Genomic DNA, 22,392 nt, shown 5'->3' on the forward strand with positions numbered 1-22,392 from the left:
CTCTAGAATCACTTAGCCTTTCATGTGGGGAAAGGGAAATATTCAACTCCGGTCCCCTCTAGCTATCCTGTTCCACATAAGAGGGGGAAAAATAAATTTAGAAGTATTGCTGAAGTTCACAGTCCAGAGACACGGGTTCAACAAAAGACAGACCTAATCATAGAACTATACAATGCTTTTCTTATCCACATACCTTATCTCTACATTAGTAAAAGAATATTCGCATTTATTTACATCTTTTACCAAGTACATCATGCCCAGCTTTCAAAACTAAATAAATAAAGAAAAAAAAAACATAGTTTGAAGAGACTAAACAAGCCTCAGACCCAGAGTGAAATATAGCAGGAATGTTGGAATTATCAAACCATTAATTAAAAAACAAAACTATGACCAATATGTTGATTGCTTTAATGTAAAAAGTAGACAACATGCAAGAACAGATGGATATGTAAACACAGAGATGGAAATTCTAATAAAGAATCATAAAGAAATACTAGAGATCAAAAACATTGTAACAGAAATGAAAAATGTCTGTTATGCGTTCATTAGTAGACTGGGCATGGCTGGGGAAAGAATCTCTGAGCTTGAGAATGTTACAGTGGAAACATAGAAAACTGAAAAGCAAAGAGAAAAAAAAATAAGAGTGAAAAAAACCCAGAATAGAATATACAAGAACTGTGAGACAACTACAAAATGAGTAAAACATGTGTAATTGGAATATAAGGAGAAGAAAGAAAGGAACACAAGAAATATTTAAAGTGATAATACTGAGAATTTCTTCAAAATAATGTCAGACACAAAACAACAGCTTCACAAACCTTAAAGACCACCAAGCAGGATAAATGTAAAAAACAAGCAAACAAACAAAAAACTGCACCTAGGCATAACATTTTAAAACTTCTGAAATTCAAAGATAAAGAAAAATCTTGAAAGAAGCTAGATGGAAAACACACCTTATTTATAGAGAAGGAAAGATAAGAATTACATCCAACTTCTCCTCAGAAAGTATGCAAAAAAGGAGAAAGTATACTGAAACATTTAAAGTTTTGAGAGAAAAAAACCCCAACAACCTAGAATTCTGTCTCCTCCAAAATTATTCTTCAAAGTGAAGAAGAAATACTTTCTCAGACAAACAAACATTGAAGGAATTTGTTGCCAGTAGACATGCCTTTTGAGAAATGTTAAAAGAAGTTCTTCAGAGGGAAGGAAAATGGTATAAGTCAGAAACTTGAATCTACATAAAGAAATAAAGAACTTTATGTTGTATTTCTACATAAAAAATGAATACATGAAAGTAAAATTTAAAAAATTTTATATATATTATATAAATGCTTATGTATGTTTACATATAAGTGGAATGAATGACAAGAATAATGCACAGGAAGGGAGAGAGGAATTACAAATATTTTGTTATTATATAGTACTTTCATTATTCATGAAGTGGCATAGTGTAATTTAAAGTGGACTTGTAGGGAGACCTTCAAAATGGTGGAGGAGTAAGACATGGGGATCAACTTCCTCCCCAAAATACATCAAAAATACTTCTACAGTAGAACAACTCCTACAGAACACCTACTGAATGCAGGCAGAAGACCTCAGACTTCCCAAAAGGCAGGAAACTCCCCACGTACCTGGGTAGGGCAAAAGGAAAAAGAAAAAACAGAGACAAAAGAATAAGGATGGGACCTGCACCTCTGGGAGGGAGCTGTGAAGGAGGAAAAGTTTCCACACACTAGCAAGCTGCTTCACTGGCAGGGACAGGGGCTGGGGTGGGGGGAGTTTCAGAGCCATGGAGGACAGTGCAGTAACAGGGTTGCAGAGGGCAAAGTGGAGAGATTCCGCACAGACGATAGGTGCCGACCAGCACTCACCAGCCTGAGAAGCTTGTCTGCTCACCCACCAGGGCAAGTGGGGGCTGGGAGCTGAGGCTCTGGCTTCGGAGGTCAGATCCCAGGGGGAGGACTGGGGTTGGTTGTGTGAAGACAGCCTGAGGGGGCTAGTGCACCACAGCTAGCCAGGAGAGAGTCCGGGAAAAAGTTTGGACCTGCCTAAGAGGCAAGAGACAATTGTTTCATGGTGCGTGAAGAGAGGGGATGCAGAGCACTGCCTAAACGAGCTCCAGAGATGGGTGTGAGCTGCAGCTATCAGCATGGACACCAGAGACGGGCATGAAATGGTAGGGCTGCTGCTGCAACCACCAAGAAATCTGTGTGCAAGCACCGTCTCTATCCAAACCCCCACACCCCCCAGGAGCCTGTGCAGCCTGCCACTAACAGGGTCCCATGATCCAGGGACAACTTCCCCGGGAGAATGCACAGCATGCCTCAGGCTGTTGCAATGTCATACCAGTCTCTGCCACCACAGGCCCACCCTGCATTCCAATTATAACTAATGTACCCCTCCTTCCCCCCAGCCTGAATGACCAAGAGCCCCCTAATCAGCTGTTGTTTAACCCCCACCTGTCTGGGCAGGAACAGATGCCTGAGGGTGACCTACACACAGAGGTGGGACCAAAACCAAATCTGAACCCTAGGAGATGTGCCAACAAAGAAGAGAAAGGGAAATTTTTCTGTGCAGCCTCAGGAGTAGTGGATTAAATCCCCACAATAAACTTGATGTGTCCTGCATCTGTGGAATACCAGGATAGACAACAAATCATCTCAGAATTGAGGCAGTGGACTTTTGGAGTTACTGTAGACTTGGGGTTTGTTATCTGTGACTGATTTGTTTCTGATATTTATGTTAACCTTAGTTTAGTTTTTAGCACATGTTATCACTGGAGGATTTGTTTATTAGTTTGGTTGCTCTCTCTTTCTTTAAAATTATTATTATGTTAATGTTTAATTTATTGTTTTTTTTTCTTTTCTTTTCTTCTTTCATTTTTCTCCCTTTTCTTCTGGGCCATGTGGCTGACAAGGTCTTGGTGCTCTGGCCTGGTGTCAGGCCTGAGCCTGTGAGGTGGGAGCACCGAGCTCAGGACATCAGACGACCAGAGACTCCCAAGCCCCACATAATATCAATCGGTGAGAGCTCTGCCTGAGATATCCATCTCAAAACTTAGACGCAGCTCCACCCAACGGCCAACCAGCTCCAGTGCTGGAGGCCCCATGCCAAACAACTAGTAAGACAGGGACACAGCCCACCAAATAGTAGAAAGTCTACCTAAAATAATAATAAGTTCACAGACACCCCAAACCATACCACAAGATGTGGCACTGCCCACCAGAAAGAAAAGATCCAGCATAACCACCAGAACACAGGCACCAGTCCCTTCCACCAGGAAGCCTACACAAGCCACTGAACCAACCTGACCAACTGGGAACAGACAATAAAAACAACAGGAACTATGAACCTGCAGACTGTGAAAAGGAGACTCCAAACACAGTAAGTTAAACAAAATGAGAAAACAGAAACACACAGCAGATGAAGGAGCAAGGTAAAAACCCACAAGACCAAATAAATGAAGAGGAAATAGTCAGTCTACATGAAAAATATTTCAGTGTAATGATAGTAAAGATGATCCAAAATCTTGGAAATAGAATGGAGAAAATACAAGAAATGTTTAACAAGGACATAGAAGAACTGAAGAGCAAGCAAACCATGATGAACTTCACAATAAATGAAATTAAAAATTCTCTAGAAGAAATCAATAGCAGAATAACTGAGGCAGAAGAATGAATAAGTGACCTGGAAGATAAAATAATGGATATAATTACCGCAGAGCAGAACAAACAAAAAAAGAATGAAAAGAATTATGGACAGTCTCAGAGACTTCTGGGACAACATTAAACACAGCAACACTCGAATTATAGGGGTCCCAGGAGAAGAAGAGAAAAAGAAAGGGACTGAGAAAATATTTGAAGAGATTATAGTTGAAAACTTCCCTAACATGGGAAAGGAAATAGTTAATCAACTCCAGGAAGCACACAGAGTCCCATGCAGGATAAATTGAAGGTGAAACACGACAAGACACATATTAATCAAACTAACAAAAATAAAATACAAAGAAACAATCTTAAAAGCAGGGAGGGAAAACAACAAATAACAAACAAGGGAATCCCCATAAGGTTAACAGCTGATTTTTCAGCAGAAACTCGGCAAGCCAGAAGGCAGTGGCAGGACATATTTAAAGTGATGAAAGGGAAAAATCTACAGCCAAGATTACTCTACCCAAAAAGGATCTCATTTAGATTTGATGGAGAAACTAAAATCTTCACAGACAAACAAAAGCTAAGAGAATTCAGCACCAACAAACCAGTTCTACAACAAATGCTAAAGGAACTACTCTAGATAGGAAACACAAGAGAAGGAAAAGACCTACAAAAACAAAAACAAAACAATTAAGAAAATGATAATAGGAACATACATATCGATAATTACCTTAAATGTAAAAGGATTAAATGCTCCAACAAAAAGACATAGACTGCCTGAATGGATACAAAAACAAGACCAATATATATGCTATCTACAAGAGACCCACTTCAGACCTAGGGACACATACAGACTGAAGGTGAGGGGATGGAAAAAAAATTTCCATGCAAATGTAAATGAAAAGAAAGCTGGAGTAGCAGTTCTCATATCAGACAAAATAGACTTTAAAATAAATACTATAACAAGAGACAAAGAAGGACACTACAAAATGATCAAGGGATCAATCCAAGAAGATATAACAAATGTAAATATTTATGCACCCTACATAGGATCACCTCAATTCATAAGACAAATGCTAACAGCCATAAAAGAGGAAAATAACACAATAACACTAGGGAACTTTAACATGCCACTTTCACCAATAGATATATCATCTAAAATGAAAATAAATAAGGAAGCACAAGCTTTAAATGACACATTAGATCAGATGGACTTAATTGATAATTGATATTTATAGGATAGGCCAACAAAAAACAACAGAATACACTTTCTTCTCGTATGTTCATGGAACATTCTCCAGGATAGATCATACCTTGGGTCACAAATCAAGCCTTGGTAAATTTAAGAAAATTGAAATTGTATCAAGTATCTTTTCCTACCACAATGCTAAGAGACTAGATATCAATTACAGGAAAAAAAATCTCTAAAAAATACAAACACATGGAGGCTAAACAATACACTACTTTGTAACCAAGAGATTACTGAAGAAATCAAAGAGGAAATCAAAACATACCTAGAATCAAATGACAATGAAAACATGACAGTCCAAAACCTATGGGATGCAGCAAAAGCATTTCTAAGAGAGAATTTTATAGCAATAAAATCTTACCTCAAGAAAAAAGAAACATCTCAAATAAATAACCAAACCTTACACCTAAAGCAATTAGAGAAAGAAGAACAAAGAAAACCCAAAGTTAGCAGAGGAAAGAAATAATAAAAATCAGATCAGAAATAAATGAAAAAGAAATGAAGGAAACTGTAACAAAAATCAATAAAACTAAAAGCTGGTTCTTTGAGAAGATAAACAAAATAGATAAGCCACTAGCCAGACTCATCAAGAAAAAAAGGGAGAAGACTCAAATCAATAGAATTAGAAATGAAAAAGGAGAAGTAACAACTGACACTGAAAAAATACAAAGGATCATCAGAGATTACTACAAGCAACTCTATGCCAATAAAATGGACAACCTGGAAGAAATGGACAAATTCTTAGAAAAGCACAACCTTCCGAGAGTGAACCAGGAAGAAATGGAAAATATAAACAGACCAGGGGCTTCCCTGGTGGCACAGTGGTTAAGAATCCGCCAGCCAATGCAGGGGACACAGGTTCAAGCCCTGGTCTGGGAAGGTCCCACATGACACAGAGCAACTAAGCTCGTGTGCTACAAACAATAATTGCTGGAGAGGGTGCGGAGAAAAGGGAACCCTCTTACACTGTTGGTGGGAATGTAAATTGATACAGCCACTGTGGAGAACAGTATGGAGGTTCCTTAAAAAACTACAAATAGAACTACCATATGACCCAGCAATCCCACTACTGGGCATATACCCTGAGAAAACCATAATTCAAAAAGAGTCATATACCAAAATGTTCATTGCAGCTCTATTTACAATAGCCCGGAGATGGAAACAACCTAAGTGCCCATCATCGGATGAATGGATAAAGAAGATGTGGCACATATATACAATGGAATATTACTCAGCCATAAAAATAAACGAAATTGAGCTATTTGTAATGACGTGGATAGACCTAGAGTCTGTCATACAGAGTGAAGTAAGTCAGAAAGAGAAAGACAAATACCGTATGCTAACACATATATATGGAATCTAAGAAAAAAAAATGTCATGAAGAACCTAGGGGTAAGATGGGAATAAAGACACAGACCTACTAGAGAATGGATTTGAGGATATGGGGAGGGGGAAGGGTAAGCTGTGACAAAGTGAGAGAGTGGCATGGACATATATACACTAGCAAATGTAAAATAGATAGGTAGTGGTAAGCAGCCACATAGCACAGGGAGATCAGCTCGGTGCTTTGTGACCAACTGGAGGGGTGGGATATGGAGGGTGGGAGGGAGGGAGACGCAAGAGAGAGGAGATATGGGGATATATGTATATGTATAGCTTATTCACTTTGTTATACAGCAGAAACGAACACACCATTGTAAAGCAACTATACTCCAAAAAAGATGTTAAAAAAAGAAAAGAATAGAAATCATACAATGCCTGCTCTCGGACCACAGTGAAATTAAACTAGAAATTAATAACAGAAAGATAGCTGGAAAATCCCCAAATACTTGGAGATTAAATAACACACTTCTAAATAATACATGGGTCAAAGAAAATATTTCAGATTTTGAAATATTCTGAACTAAATGAAAATAAAATCCCAGCAAGTTATTTGATGTATATTGACAAACTGATGCTAAAGTTTATATGGAGAGGCAAAAGACTCAGAATATTCAATTCAATACTGAAGGAGAATAACAAAGTCAGAGGACTGACAGTACCTGACTTCAAGACTTGCTATAAACCTACATTTATCAAGACAATGTGGTATTGATGAATAAATAGACAAATACGTTAATGGAACAGAATAGAGGGCCCAGAATAGACACAAATATAGTCAACTTGTTTTTGGCAAAGGAGCCAAAGCAATACAATAGAGGAAAGGTAGCCTTTTCAACAAATTGTGCTGGAACAAGTAGACATTCATATGATCCATATGCCTTCCCCACCCCCGCCACCCCCCCAAAAAATAATCTAGACACAGACCTTAAACACTTCACAAAAAGTAACTCAAAATAGTTTACAGACCTAAATGTAAAGTGCAAAACTCTAAATTTCCTAGAAGATACCATAGGAGAAAACCTAGATAGCCTTGGGTATGGTGATGACTTTTTAGATATAACACCAAAGAATAAGTCCATGATATAAATAGATGGTTAGCTTGACTTCATTAAAACTAAAACCTTCTGCTCTGTGAAAATGCCAAAAGAATGAGAAGACAAGCCACAGAGGAAAAATTACAGCAAAAGATACATCTGTTAAAGGACTGTTATGTAAAATATAAAAAGGGCTGGCAATACTCAGTAATAGGAAAATGAACATTCCAATTTAAAAAAAAAAAAATGGGCAAATGACCTTAACAGACACTTCATCCAAGATGATACACGCATCACATACACGTATAAAAAGATATTCAATATCATATGTCATTAGAGAATTGCAACCTAAAACAACGAGATCCCACTACACACCCATTGGAATGGCTAAAATATTAAACACTGAAAACACCAATGAAAATAAATTTTTTAAATGACAAGAGAAAAATACATATACTTAAAGGGTAGCCTCAATTTTCCTACCCAGTGAAAGTTTACAGGTTTTGGTCCAACTGGCTATTTTCACTAATTAAAAACATTTTGAACCACACATAAACCTTTTAAACCATCTGTAATAACAAGAAAGGTCAAGACAGAATTTCAATTACAACCTGGGTTTACTTCATACTCCATAAAGAATACTTGTTCCAGAATGAACAGCAAAACACCTCATCCACTGCTGTGGGGAATGGAAAATATCACAGATCGCATTGCAAACTTTAAATGAACAACATTTCATCATGAAGAGACTTGTAAAGACATCTCCTCACCTGTGCTTTATTTGTTTTATGTTTTAATTTTGGCTTTTGTTTCCTAGAAACACACTTTTCTAAGCAGGCTCAAAAAGAGTGCTCTGGAAGCAGTGGATTGGTTATAAGTAATTCTTCAAATCTGCCTAGAGATTTAAGACATTCTAGAAAGATAGTTAGAAGTGGGATTCTAATTGGCATTTAAAACTTCTAATAACATTTTCCTACAATGTGTTGCAAACTAGGCACCATTAACACAATATTTATATAACATGAAACTCAGAACCATCCCAGACTTCCAGCTCTCCCCATGTCTAATACCCAGTGTTAAATGCAGAAATTAAAATGCTCTGTCTGGGAGTAAAAGTTTATATTCAAGTTAAATTTATACATTTCTTGCTTTAAAGAGATACCCCAAAACATTTCAAGCACTGAAGTTACATTTACCTCTACAATAAAAGTTTATTAAAGAAGAGCTTCAGTATAAAAAAAATAAAAACAAATCCAAAACCAATGAGATCCCACTCCACACCTATTAGAATGGCTAAAATCTAAAACAGTGACAACACTAGATGTTGGCATGGATGTGGAGCAACAGGAATTCTCATTCATTACTGGTGGAAATGCAAAATGGTACAGTCACTTTGGGAAAAAGTTTGACAGTTTCTTAAAAAAACTAAACATGTTCTTACCATATGATACAATTATTACCGTCCCTGGTATTTACCCAAAGAAGTTGCAAAAATGTCCACACAAAAACCTACACATGGATATTTGTTTATAGCAGCTTTAATCATAATTGTCAAAACTCGGAAGCAACCAAGATGTCCTTCATTAGATGTATGGATAAACTCTGATACATTAGACAATGGAATATTATTTAGCACTAAAAAGAAGTGAGCTATCAAGCCATGAAAAAGACAGAGGAAATTTAAATGCATATTACTAAATGAAAGAAGCCAATCTGAAAAGGCTATATAATGTATGATTTTATCTATATGACATTCTTAAAAAGGCAAAACTATGGAGACAGTAAAAATGTTAGTGGTTACCAGGAGTTAAAGATAAGGGAGGCCTGAATATGCAGAGCACAGAGGATTTTTAGGGCAATGAAAATTCATTCATTGCTGGTGGGAATGAAAAATGATCCAGCCAATTTGGAAGATAGTTTGGCAGATTCTTAAAAAACTAAATATACTTTTATCATATAATCCAGCAATCATGCTCTTTGGTATTTACACAAATGAATTGAAAATTATGTCAACACAAAAACCTGCCCATGTATATTTATGCAGCTTTATTCATAAATAAATAAAGCTGCCAAAATTTAGAAATAATGATGATGTTATTTAGTAGATGAGTATTGTACATCCAGACAGTGGAACATTATTCCTTGCTAAGGGAAATAGGTTATCAAGCCATGAAAAGCCATAAAGGAACCTTAAATGCATATTACTAATTGAAAGAAGCCAATCTGAAAAGGCTACATACTGTATGATTTCAATTATATGGCATTCTGGAAAAGGCAAAACTATGGAGAGAGTAAAAAGAGCAGTGGTTGTCAGGGATTAGGGAGGATGAAAGGATGAATAGGCAGAGTACAGAGGAATTTTAGGGCAGTGAAAATACTTTGTATGATACCATAATGACAGATACATGTCCTTATACATTTGTCAAAACCTACAGTGTACAACACTAACAGTGAACCCTAATGTAAACTATGAACTTTAGGTGATAATAACATGTCAATATAGGTTCATTGATTGTAACTAATGCAACACTCTGGTGTGAGATGTTTATAGTGGGGGAGATTGAGCATGTGTGGGCACAGGGGAGAAATGAGAACCCTCTGTACTTTCCACCCAATTCTTCTGTGAATCTAAAACTGCTCTAAAAAATATTTATTAATTAAAAATATTGTCAAAGGCAAATGAGCCAACTTCAATTCCTTGTTTCTAAAACAAGATGAGATGGAATTATTACATTTATCAGAAGATGACATGTTTATAGCACTAATCTTGTTGTGTGTGTTATAATTAAAACTCTGCCTGTCAGGTAGCCTGACCATGATTTATCTACCAACTTTCAGATTCATGATCCATTTTCTAAGACTTGGCCAATCAAAGATTCAGTAATTGAAGCCAAGCTGGTGGGGGACACTTGAATGATAAGTACTTCTATAATATGACAATGAAGGGATTTTTATGTCATTTTATTGTTCAGGCAACACTAGTATCTACCATTCAAAATGGCCATTGCCATTGGATTAAGTGGTATGCTGAGAATCTGCCCCTCTGTTAGCAAGAGGTATGATGTAGCATAATCAGCCAATGGTTGGATTTGAGGTGAAGTCAGAAATCAGAAACAAGAATAGTTTGGAATTAGTTTAATCTTACCTCAGCCAAAATAATTGCAAAAATATAATATATTCTAGATAAACATAGAAACATGAGCTAGTAAGAGAGTTATTTTAGAGAGAAACACTCTTTTGATTTCAGACAGAAACATTCCCTCTCTCTATGGTTTCAGGAAATAGAATAATTTTTCTGGGGTGTCCTGGCTAGGAAAGGACAATGTATAGATGCAAAAATATGTAGAAACAAAAGGCCAAGATGTCTGTGTGTCACTGTGGCACTAAGACCTGAAACAACCTGCTTAGATCACTATATAGAAACATACTGTGATTACCTCAAAGTATACTGGTGAAAGTTCAGTTTCAGAGAATGAAATCAATTTACCCACTTTTAAAGAAAAGGATTTATTAAAGGGTGTGAATTATAGACTTGTTGAGAAGGTTGAAGAACTAGACTCTAGATTAAGCTTTCAGGAACAATTTCAACAGTCATATTGAAAAACTAAACCACCAAGGGGGCTATGGCCTCTTCTAAGATTAAGAAGCCTCCTGTTAAGGTTTTACTGCCAGGAGCATTGATCTGCTCTCCAGTGAAACTGGTGAAACTTATATACACAAAAAATTTTTTTTTTTAATCTTCAGAAATGGTCTTAAGCGCAGACAGCAAATGAAGAAACATTGATTCAAGAAAACCTGCTAAAGCACAGGAAGAACAGCAAGTGTCTGTGTCATTTCAACCATAACACATTCCCTGTCAATTCAGCATAGCAGGAAGTCTACTCAACCAAGAACAGGACTTGATCACCCTCTCAGCTACTACCTGGAGAGCTATGGTACCTTCCAAGGAGGCACAGGACATCAGCATTTCTCATCCTACTCTCCAGTTACTTGTGGCAGATACTACGTTTTTGGGTAGTGCAGCTGAGAAGTGAAGGTTTTCTTCTTCCATTCATCTCCCACTCCTGGGAAAGAAGCTCTGTACTGAGCACTGTGTACTAAAAATACTGGGGCCTCAATTGACCTTGCCCAGCTCATTCATAAAATGGAGGTTCTTCACCTGACGAGGCAAGCCAAAAAGAACAGAGGCTACAGCCAACTTTCTCTTCTGAGTACCTACCTCTAACAACAGGAGTGCCATTCAGAGACAAAGTGCCCTGCCCAAACCATTGTGATCCTAAGTTTACCATGCACAAACCCAAGTCTGCACCTTCTGAAGAGAAACAAAAATGACTTCACACCAACGGGAGCATAGACATCACTAAAATAATTTATCTAGTAACTCAACAAATAAATAATCAACTAACAATAACAAACCTTGGAAATGAGGATAGTCTAGTACCCAGGGTTGCCACAATATACTACCTAAAGTGTCCAGTTTCCTACAAGAAATTATGAGACATGCAAAAAACAAGAAAGTCTGACCTAAACATGGGGAGAAATAAGCAAGGACAGAAACTTCCTGTGAGAACAACTAGATTTCAGTTTCACAGAGAGATATTTCAAAGTAGTCATTGTAACTATGTTCAAAGAAGTAAAGGAAATCATGTTTAAAGAAGGAAAGCAATGTATGATCACAAAGTTTCATCAACCAGAGAATGTAAATAAAGAGATAGAAGTTATTTTTAATTATTTTTTTTCTCTCTTAACTTTGAGGTCTCTGTTCAAATATTACTTTCTTTGCTGGTTTTGCCTGAGCATCCAATAAAAAATAGCACCTCACTATCCATTCTCTCCTTTTTATCTGCTTTCTTTTTCTTCATGCTACCTGTTACAATCACACATATTATATGATTTTCTTTCTTTGCTTATATAATTTATCCATCATGGTAATGTAGGAACTTCTGTTTTTCAGCACTCTATACTGTTTGCTACACAATGCCTGGAACACGGTTAGCACTAAACATATGTTCCTCAAATGCCTGAAAGAATTTCTCATTAAAACTGTAGATTACATGAACTCTTGGGGAAAATGCTGAGTGTGGGACAAGAATTCTTAATCAGAGAGGGCAAGGGGAAATCCCTTAAAGAAGACCAGATTGATACACAAAGTTTTGAAATTAATTACTTGACTTCAAAACATAATTGTAATATTTCAACTATGTGAGTAAATCAGTTTGGGTGAAAATTAATCACATCATTTTTCTCTATCTTGTAGTCACCTCCACCACATGAATCCAGGGAAACTTACAAGAATTACAAAATTACTTCTTCTGGGAGTTTCAGAGGAACCAGAACTGCGGGCTTTCATATTTGAGTTGTTTCTCTCCATGTACCTGATCATTGTGCTTGGAAACCTGCTCATCATTGTGGCTACTATCTCTGACTCCCATCTCCACATGCTCTTGTACTTTCTGCTCTCCAACTAGTCCTTTGTTGACACCTGCTTCACCTACACCACCATCTTGAAGATGCTGCTGAACATCTAGACACAGAGAAAAGTCATAACTATGCTAGCTGCATCACCCAGATGTATTTTTGTCATACTCTTTGCAGGATTGTATGACTTTCTCTTGACCATGATGGTCTATGACTACTTCATGGTCATCTGCCACCCCAGGCACTATGTAGTTGTCATGAACCCCCAGCTGGTTCTGCACTCCTTATTATTATTTTTTTATAACAACTTTTAAAGTCACCTCTACCCTTCAGTTAATTATACATTGTTTGTCTGCTTTGACTATAAGGGTACCTACTTTTGATGGTATCCTACTATGAGTAATACTCTTATCCAATTCTTAGTGTCCCTGTTTATCAGAATAAGCCAGTCCTCTAAGATTTCTTCCACATGAACAAAACAAGTAGAAAATCATAAGCAAATTATGCCATTATACCACACTTTTCAAAGGAAGTTTTGAAAATCTCCCCTCTCCATTTTCCTTTCATGCCACAAATCAAAATGGGATAGCTTTCTAGGTTGCTTAGAAGAATTTTTCATGTCTTCCAGAGGTTGCTTCATCTTCCTAACCTGAAGCTACTTATCTCCAACTATAACTTCATGAACCCCTGATCAAGAGCAAGTTACCACTACTTTTGCATAAAACATTTATCTTTTCAAATTTTTGTGATGGGCAAGATGATGCTTATATATTCCCTAGGTTAATTGGACAAAGTATTTGCAGAGAACTAATGTTTGGGACAAACTTCACCCCAAATTTAGCATGTTTTATCAGAAGGTCACAGATAAAAATTCCATGTGTCTATAACTCCAAACTTAGACTTATTTTTTCTTTTTACCTTTTGACGCCCCCACACTCATCCCTTGCCTCTTGCAACCACGAGTCTGTTATCTATCCTAGCCAACTGAATCCAGCTGCATATTAAATGAAATATACACCATGATCATCTGGGTTTTTTTTTCCCAAGAATGCAAGGTTGTCTTAATATCCAAAGATCAATCAATGTCATATACCATATCAATAGATTACAAAGCATAAATCATATAGACATAGAAAAGAATTTGATAAAATCCACACCCTTTCACTATAAAAGTACTGAACAAAAAGTAAGAGGGGAGTTCCACAACCTGACAAAGGGTATCTACAAAAAGCCCAAAGCTAATATCATACTTTACGGTGGAAGACTGGATCCCAATCCCCCAGAATCAGGAATAAGTCAAGAATGTCTGCACTTACCACTTCCATTCAGCACTGTCCTGGTGATTCTCACAGGGCAATTAGTAAAGGAAAAAGAAATAAAAGCCATCCAGAATAGAAAGGAAGAAGTAAAATTCTCTCCATTCATAAATGACATGATCTTGTATATAAACATCTCAGGTAATTCAATAAAAAATATTAGAACTAATAAATGAGTTTAGCAAGTTTTCAAGATATAGGAGGATTAATAAACAAAAATCAATTGTATTTCTATACATTAACAATGAAAAAACTGACAATGAAATTAAGAAAACAATTTAACTTACAATACCAACACAATGCTTAAGAATAAATTTAACAGAAGTGTACCATGAAAATCTGTATCATGAAAGCTGCAAAACTTTGTTGAAGAACTTAGAGATCTAAATAAATGAAAAGACATCTGAAGACCATTAATCAGAAAATTGATTATTGTTAATATTGTTAAGATGTTAACCCTCCCCAGTTGGCCAATAGAGTTAACACATCCCTACCAGAATCCAAACTGGGTCAATCATAGAAGTTGACACACTAATCCTAAAATTCATATGGAGACTGAAGGGACCTATGATATCCAAAACTATCCTGACAAAGAAGAATAAAGTTGAAGGACTCATAATTCTCATATTCACAAGCTAATACAAAGCAACAGTGATCAGTACAGTATGATATTGACATAAAATAGACATATAGATCAAAGGAATAAAATTTAGAGTCCAGAGATAAATCCTTACATTTACAGCAAAAGTACCAAGACAATCCATTGGGAAAATAATAGTCTTTTCAGCATATGATACTTGGGTAACTGGATAATTCACATGCCAAAGAATGAAGTTGGATCCCCTACCTCGCACCATATTTTAAAAAAATAACTCAAAATCGATCATAGACATTAATGTAAGGGTTAAAAGTATAAAACTTTTAGAATATATAGGAGTATACTTATGTGATCTTGGATAAGCAATTATTTCTTAGATATCACACCTGAAACACAGGCAATCAAATAAAAAATAAATTGGACTTCATTGAAATGAAAATTTTTGTGAATCAAAAGACACTATATGAAAGTGAAAAAGAGAACCCACAGAATGAGAGAAAATATTTGCAAATAATATATCTGATAAGGGACTTGTATCTAGAATACTGTTGACTCTTGAACAACATGGGTTTGAACTGTAAGGGTCTGCTTAACAAGAGGATATTTTTCAGTACTAAATACAACAGCACTACATGGTCTGTGGTTTGTTGAATCCGTGGATGCAGAGAAGCTGCAGATATTGAGGGCCAACTATAAATTATACACTTATTTAACCCCAGAGTTTTTTAAGGGTCAACTGTGTATGGAGAGCTCTTATAACTCAATAATAAAAAGTCAAGCAACCAAATTAAAAATGGGCAAAAGATCTGAATAGGCATTTCTTCAAAGAAGAACTACATATAGCAAATAAGCACATAAAAAAATTGTTCAAGATAATTAGTCATGAAGGAGATTGAAATCAAAACCACAATGTGACATCCCTCTAAATCCATGAGGATAGCTGAAATTAAAAAAAAATAAGAAAAAAGAAATAACAAGTGCTAGAGAAGATGTGGAGAAATTGGAAATCTTGTGCATTACTGGTGGGAATGTAAAATGGTGCAGCCACTGTGGAACAGTTTGGAAGGCCCTCAAAAAGCTAAACTTAGAATTACCATACACGACTCAGCAATTCCACTACTAAGTATATGTCCAATAGAAACTAAGGGCTCAAACGGAGGCTTGTACACCAATGTTTATTGCAGCATTATTCACTACAGCCAAAATGTGGAACTAAGGCAAGTGTCCATCAACAGATGAATGGATAAACAAAATATTGTCTATACATACAATGGAATATTATTAATCCATAGAGGTTTGGGTTTATTTCTGGACTTTAAATTTTATTCTGTTGATACATATGTCTATCCTTGTACCAGTACCACACTGTCTCGATTACTGTAGCTTTATAATAAGTTTTATGTTTTTCTTTTTTAATTGAGCTATGATGCACATACATAAAATTCACCCTTTTCACATGTACAATTCAATGGATTTTAGTATATCACAAGGTTGTGCAACCATCACCATTACCTAAATCCAGAATGTTTTTACCACTTCAAAAGGAAACCACAAACACATTAGCAGTTACTTCCCATTCCTACCTTCCCCCACTCCTGGCAAACACTAATCAACTTTCTGATTCTATGGATTTACCTATTCTGGATATTTCACGTAAATAGCAATCATATATTATGTGCTTTCTGTTCTGGTTTATTTCAAACAGCATAATGTTTTGGGGGTTCATTCATGTTGTAGTGTGTGTTACTTCATTCTCTATTATTGTTGAATAATATCCCATTATATGGATATATTCAGTCTATCCATTGTCAGTTCATGTACATTTGGGTTGTTTCTACTTTTTAGCTGTTATGAATAAGGCTGCTATGAACATTTGTATATGAAATTTTGCATGAACATATTTTTTAATTTGGGGGGATTTTACCTAGGAGTTGTATTGTTGGTTCTTTGGGTAACACTATGTTTAACTTTTTGAGGAATAGCCTATCATTTTCATACATGGTATGTGCTATTTTACATTCACACCAACATATGTAATGGTTCTATTTTTCTAGTTCTTGCCAACATAGTTTATTATTTGTCTTTCTGATTGTAGCCATCTTAGTGTTTGTGAAGTGGCATCTTATAGTTTTTACTTGTATTTCTCTCATGACAAATGATATTGAGCATAATCGTGCTTATGAGTCATTTGCACATCTTTTTTGAAAAAAATGTCTATTCAAAGATTTGCCCATTTTTTAATTAATTATTTGGGTTTTTTTTTTTTTTTTGCCTCGGTTGTGTTGAAGGAGTTTTTAAAAAATATATATTCTCAGTACAAGTCCCTTATTTCATATATGATTTGCAAATATTTTTTCCCATTTTTGTGGGTTGTCTTTTTACTTTCTTGATTGTGCCCTTTGATACACAAAAGATTTTAATTTTGATGAAGTCCAGTTTATTTATTTATTTTTGGTTACTTGTGTTTTAGGTGTTATATCAAAGAAACCATTGCAAAATCCAGAGTCATGAAGATTTGCCCCTATGCTTTTTTATGCTCTATAATTTTAACTCTTAAATGTTGGCCTTTGCTACATTTTTGTGGTAATTTTTGTGTATGATAAGATGTAGCAGTACAACTTCATTATATTGCAAGTAAATACCCAGTTGTCCCAGCACCATTTCTTTGAAGCACTAATCTTTCTCTTTGAATCATCTTGGCACCCTTGTTGAAGAGCAATTGACCATAGATGTATTGGTTTATTTCTGGAATCTTAATTCAATTCCATTGATATATGTGTCTATCCATATTCCAGTACCACATTATCCTCATTACTGTAGCTTTGTAGTTAGTTTAGAAGTCAGAAAGTGTAAGTCCTCCAACTTTGCTCTTTTTCAAGATTATTATGCATAACCTGGGTCCTGTGTGTTTCCATATGAATGTTTAGTATCAGTTTGTCAATTTCTATAAAGAAACAAATTGGGATTCTAATTGCACTTGCCTTGAATCTTTAGTTAATTTGGGGGAGTATTGCCATCTGATCAATATTAAGTGTACTGATCCATGTACATGAGATATCTTTCCATTTGTTTAGGTATTTTACAATTCCTTTTAAGAATATTTTGTATTTTTTATTGTATAACTGTCCTACTCCTTTCTTTGAATTTATTCCTGTGTATAGTATTCTTTTTGATGTTTGTAAGTGGAATTGCTTTCTTAATTTTATTTTCAGATGAATTATTTCTGGGATATAGAAATACAACTGATTTTTGTATTGATCTTTTGTCCTACAGTGTTGCTGAATACTTTTATTAGCTCTTACAGTATTTTTTTCAGATTCCAAGGAATTTTCTATGTACAAGATTATATCATCTGAAAATACGGATAGTTTAAATTTTCTTATTTCTCATCTGGATGCTTTTAATTTTGTTTTCTTGCCTAATTGCCCTCACTAGAACCTCCAGTACAATGTTAAACAGAAGTGATGAGAATGAACATCCTCTTGTCTTGTTTTTTAATTTAGGGGCAAGTGTCCTATCTTTCAACATTATATATGATTCCAATTGTGGGTTTTCATAGATCTTCTTTATCAGGGTGAGGAAGCTCCCTTCTATTCTTAGTTTTATTTTCATGTTTTTTTAACCACTTTATTGAGATATGATTGACATGTAAAAAGCTGTACATATTTAATGTATACCACTCGATCAGTTTGGAGATAATTATCTACCCATAAAACCATCACCACCATCAAGGCAATAGACACACCCATCTCCTCCTCAAATTTCCTCCAGCCCTCTTTATTATTATTTTTGTGTATGTGGTAAGAACATAAGATCTAACCTCAGGAAATTTTAAGTATAAATACAATATTTTTTTACTATAGGCACTATGCTGTATAGCAGATCTCCAGAACTTATTTATCTTGCACAACTGAAATTTGTGCCTTTGAGCATCACTTCCCCATTTCCCCTTCCTCCTGGCTTCTGGAAACCACCATTCTACACTCTGATTCTGTGAGTTTGACATTTTAGATTTTACATATAAGTGAAACCAGTTGTTACAAATGGCAGGATTTCCTTCTTTCTCATGGCTGAATAATATTCCATTGAATAGATATACTACATTTTCTTTATCCAATAATCTGTTGATGGACATTTAGTTCGTTTCCATATCTTGGCTATTGTGAATAATGCACTAGTGAACATGGAGTGTGGGCATCACTTTGAAATATTGATTTCAGTTCCTTTTGGATAAATATCTAGAAGTGGGATTGCTGGATCATATAGTAATTCTATTTTTAATTTTTTGAGGAAACTCCATACTGTTTTCCATGGTGACTGCACCATTTCTCATTCCTGTCAATAATGTGCAAGTGGTACATTTTCTCCATATCCTTACCAATACTTGTTGTCATATATATACATGTATATAAGAGCTATATATATTTTATATATCTTCACCAGCAGTTGTTGTCATATATATACATTTTTAAATATATTATATAAATAAAATAGCTATTCAAGAATGTGTGAGGTGATATCACTGTGGTTTTGATTTGTATTTCCTTGATGATTAGTAACATTAAACATTTTTTTCATATACTTGTGGGCCATTTGTATGTTTTCTTTGGAGAAATATCTACTCAAATCATTAATCCATTTTTTAATTTGGTTATTAGTTTTGTTTATTTTTAACTTTAAGTTGTAGGCATTCCTTATATATTTTGGAGATTAACCCCTTATCAGTTATATGATATGTAAATATTTTCTGCTATTCTGTAACTTGGCTTTTCAATCTGTTGATTGTTTATTTTGCTGTGCAGAAGCTTTTTAGTTTGATGTAGTCCCACTTGTTTATTTTTGTTTTTATTGCCTGTGCTTTTGGTGTCATATCCATAACATCATTTCCAAGACCAATGTTATGAAACTTTCTGCTATGTTTTCTTTGAGGAGTTTTATATTTTCAGGTCTTACCTTTATATCTTTCATCCATTTTGAGTTGATCTTTTTGTGTGGTGTTAAGTTAGGGGTCCAAACTTTCTTTTGCCTGGATAGCCCGTTTTTCTAGCATCATTTGTTGAAATTTATCCTTTCCTCCTTCTGTATTCTTGGCATCTTTGTCAAAGATCAGTTGATCATATATGTATGCATTTATTCCTAGTCTCTCATTTCTGTTCCATTGGTCTATGTGTCTATATTTATGCCAGTACCATGCTGTTTTGAATACTGTAACTTTGTAATATAAGGCATATAATATTTCCAGCTGTGTTCCTTTTTCTCAAGATTTCTTTGGCTATTAATGGTCATTTGTGTTTCCATATGAATTTTAGAATTTTTAATAATTATGTTAAAATGCATTGAGGATTTTTACAAGGATTTATTGAATCACAGATCATTTTGGGTGGTATGGATATTTTAACAATATTAAGTCTTGCAATTCATGAACACAGAATGTCTTTCAACGTGTGTCTTGTTTAATTTCTTTCATCAATGTTTTGTAGTTTTCAGTATATAAGTTTTCACATCCCTAGTTAAGTTTATTCCTAAGTATTTTTTTGTGTGTTTGGTGTTATTGTAAATTAGATTATTTTCATAATTTTCTTTTCAGATAATTTGTTGTTACTGTATAGAAATGTACCTGATTTTTATATATAGATTTTATATCTTGCCACTTTTCTGAATTGATTTATTAGTTCTAATATTGTTTAATGGAGTCTTTAGGATTTTCTATACCTAAGATCATATTATCTGAAAACAGATATATGAAGAATTTCGATTCTTCCTTTCTGATTTGGATGTTTTGTATTTATTTTTTTGCTTAATGCCATGAGTATGGCTTCCAAGACTGTTGAATAGAAGTGACAATAGAGGATATCCTTGTCTTGTTCCTGATTTTAGAGGAAAAGTCTTTAATTGTCACATAAGAGTATGATGTCATCTGTGGATTTGTCATATATGGCCTTTATTATGTTGAGGTAATTTCCTTCTATTATCAGTTTGCTAAGAGGTTTTATAATGAAAGGCTATTGAATTTATGCAAGATTGCCTGAGGAATAGTTCACTCATTGATTCTTCTATATCAGGGGTTGGCAAACTTACAGCCCTGAACTGTTTTTGGCCTGGGACTAAAGAAAGGTTTTTATAATTTTCAAGTGCTGTGAAATAAAAACAAAGCAAAGTAAATAGCAAAGGACAATATGGGACAGAGACCATATGGCCTTCAATGCTTAAAATACTTACTGTCTGCTGGCACTTTACAGAAACAATTTGCTGATCCCTATTTGATATGTTTTAAGATATATTCCTGGATTAAGCCATATTATAAAATAATGCTTTACACTTGCTGGTGGAAAGTTTAAACTACATTTGCAGCTTATTTCTAGAAAATATGCCAGATAATTTTACCATGTATTTGTATACTAACCTTACTCCCGACTTTATCTTATTTTTTTCTTATCACCTTTACAACAGTATCCCAATTTCAACTTTTATTTTATCTTACCGTATTTATTTATGGTATGATAATTTTAATAAATTTAGCTTGAATCTCTTACTCTTTACCCCTGACAGAGTATGGATTTACAGTATTGTAAATCTTCATGACTTATGAAAAAGTGTAAGTTTGCTCAAATGAATTGACTCTTTTTGAATCTCGACAATCTGTACAAGATACATTATTACATCTGTACCAAATGGAAGTCCAACAAGGGGGAAATAAGCAAGGACTGAGATATAAGCTTCCTTATACATCCCCAAATTCTTGCTCTTCATCAAATACTGAATATACTTAACCTGGGTTCCATGGATGCGTGGGGTACAATAATAGATGTTGGGTAATCTGTGACTACCCTAATGTTATTTTTATATACATGTGTATTTTTCTAGGAAAATGTACCGTAACTTATATCAGCTTCCCAAAGAAGTCTGAAAAAAAAGTTGATTTAGAAATCAGATTAGAATAGAGTTGACTGTCAAACCCCAAAGATCCTACCCCTCAAGCAGAAATTCAGAACATTCTTGAGATTCTCAGCCTGAAGTGGTCTCAGAGTCCTGACAATAAGAAAATCTTTATTTTAGACTTGGAGACAGATTATAGAGGTCTTAAAACTGGGAATTTTTGTCTCCAGATTGGCATGAGAGTATGAAATAACAAGCTTGGGTTATTATTTTTATTTTCTCCAGTATGAGTTCTTCTATTTGTTATATGTAACAACTTTGTAGTGGTGGAATTTTGGAGTATTTCACAAATTTTGCTCTTAAGCTCATCCTCACGGTATTAATTTTCTTGATTTCTTGGCTTAGGATTTCCACATCATTGGGTAGTTTCAACCTCAGCCACAAATATTGAAACTAGGGGTATTGATTCTTGCAGATGACTTCTTTACACTTCTGTTCCAAAACAAAATGTTCATTTTCAATCCACTGTTTTGGGGCCAGAAGACAGAGTTTATCTGGTCTACATTTAGGATAACACATATGATAGTCCTTTCCAGATTTCTGTATTTATATATGGAATCAGTTTCAGCAACCTGACATGAGTAGAAACTGTAGACTCAATTCCCATTCCCAAATGTATGTAAAAGGCTTTTTCCCTTAAGTTATTGTTTCTCAGTTGGAAATACAACTGCCCTCCCTCTCCAGCCTGAGAAAGTTTGGAAATGCTTTAGGGCATCCAGACTTTGGAGGATCTGAAATTTTATACAATTTTATAGTCTCCACAGTTCACTATCTTGAGTAGAAGTCTAATTTTTCTCCCCATCAGGTA

This window comes from Pseudorca crassidens, chromosome X (assembly GCF_039906515.1).
Source record: "Pseudorca crassidens isolate mPseCra1 chromosome X, mPseCra1.hap1, whole genome shotgun sequence".
Taxonomy (NCBI): Eukaryota; Metazoa; Chordata; class Mammalia; order Artiodactyla; family Delphinidae; genus Pseudorca; species Pseudorca crassidens.